Below are 2,272 nucleotides of genomic sequence, written 5' to 3'. Positions count from 1 at the left end.
GCGCCCACAGAAGACAGAGATGTGAGTGGACCAGCAGCGCCCACAGAAGCCAGAGATGTGAGTGGACCAGCAGCGCCCACAGAAGCCAGAGATGTGACTGGACCAGCAGCGCCCACAGAAGCCAGAGATGTGACTGGACCAGCAGCGCCCACAGAAGCCAGAGATGTGACTGGACCAGCAGCGCCCACAGAAGCCAGAGATGTGACTGGACCAGCAGCGCCCACAGAAGCCAGAGATGTGACTGGACCAGCAGCGCCCACAGAAGCCAGAGATGTGAGTGGACCAGCAGCGCCCACAGAAGCCAGAGATGTGACTGGACCAGCAGCGCCCACAGAAGCCAGAGATGTGACTGGACCAGCAGCGCCCACAGAAGCCAGAGATGTGACTGGACCAGCAGTACATACAAAAGATGGTGATGTGACTGAACTAGCTCGACATTTAGTTCAGCGTGCCATCAACACTGCTGTTGAGACTGTGAAAGGTAGTAATTCTGTTTGGGTACCTAAAGGACTGTCTTGTTATATAATGTCACGCTACCAGGAAACTAACAAATTCATACCTTTTTTTTGCAGAAGATGACAACACCATCAACAATATCAAATGGCTCACACATGGTGAATTCACGCCAGAAAAGTGCCGTAAACAAATTGAGGAGTTTGTTAGGGTAAGTTTGTTGACTGCTCCAGCTTGGTGTACAAGGGCAAAGAACAATAAAAAGGTTCTTCTTTGATGGCAAGTTTAAAGTCCAGAATCCCTAGGAGATGATATCAAAGGCGACTGCATAGCTTCACCTGGATTCCAAAATCAAGATGTGCTAGTCTTTGAAGGTTAAAAGCACAATTGTTATTTCCCTGTGTTCGTATTATCCTAACCTTATATTTTCCTAGGAAAATCCAATATTCCCAATTAAGCAATTTTCCCACCTGGTGCTCTGAATGGGGGCCTACTGGCCTAAGGAGGGAGTGGCTTTTCCCAAACAAGAGTTCTCCAACACCGACTTTAGAATTCTCAGTATTAACAGAGGGGATGTACATGGATCAAGTCTTTTGGCTGTACCTTTGGAACACACTGCTTGCACACTCAGATGCACAGGCCAGTGAATTCCTTCTTCTTTTCTACCTGTGCCTGGCTCTGACCCATTCATGTGGCTTAACCTGACAGCTCTGGTGAAAAGGCTCTGGGTTGCTTTGCATAACTGGTGGGTGGATCAAGAAGCATGATCTGAGGTCCCCACTCACTGTATTTCTTCAGAAGGGAGACCAGTTTAAATGGGTGGAGGCAAACTCCCAGCCCTGGGAGAAGTTTCCTGCTGTCTCTGTTCTTCTGGTCAGCCCACCAGAGTGATGGCCCTGAGAGCCCTACGCTCTAGGCAGCCCTGGTCAGGCGAGAATGAGGAAGGGTCAGGGACTTCTGGCTTCACGCCTTTTGTTTATACTCCAGTGGGCACAACTCACCATTCCTGTTAGAAGGGATACCCAGAGCATAGTGAAGATAAATGGTGTAAAATACTACTTACTCTTCGTCCTTCTTGCTCTGAAGCACATTTCCATTTGGGCAAAAGTCCTTGCTTGCTACGCCCAGGGTTTGTGAATCAGATTGGAATGGGACACAAAATAAGCAAGAAAAATTTCCCCTGCAAATCTCACTGGTTACTCTGAATAAAAGGCAAATGTAAGTCCTGACAATGGTCTATAGGACCCAATGTGATCTGAGTCCCCTCCTCCCTCCCAGCTTACTGCTCAGACTCCATCACCTACTACCTTCTCTCTTTAAACCTTCCTTATTCTAGCCACACTTGCCTCCTTGCTGTTCAACTGCTAGGCATGTCTCTATCTCAGGGCCCTTGCACTTGCTGTCCCCTCTGCAGGGAACACTCTCCCTTGAGATCTATTTTCATGGTTCATGCCCTACCTTTCTTCAGATCTTTGTTAAATGCCACTTGCTCATTGAAGCCTTTCCTATCCACCTCATCTAAAATTGCAACCCTCTCTCCTTCTCTGATTTATTTTTAAATGTTTTTATTTATTTTTTAAAAGATTTTATGTATTTATTTTTAGACAGAGGGGAAGGGAGGGAGAAAGAGAGGGAGAAAAACATCAATGTGTGGTTGCCTCTCACATGCCCCCTACTGGAGACCCAGACCACAACCCAGGCATGTGCCCCGGGACACAACCCAGGCATGTGCCCCGGGACACAACCCAGGCATGTTCCCTGACTGGGAATCGAACGGTGACCCTTTGGTTTGCAGGCTGGTGCTCAGGCCACTGAGCCA

This window comes from Artibeus jamaicensis, unplaced genomic scaffold (genome assembly GCF_021234435.1).
Source record: "Artibeus jamaicensis isolate MK-2021 breed Jamaican fruit bat unplaced genomic scaffold, CSHL_Jam_final contig_1686, whole genome shotgun sequence".
NCBI classification, from domain to species: Eukaryota; Metazoa; Chordata; class Mammalia; order Chiroptera; family Phyllostomidae; genus Artibeus; species Artibeus jamaicensis.
Note: the sequence above shows the minus strand (reverse complement) of the source record.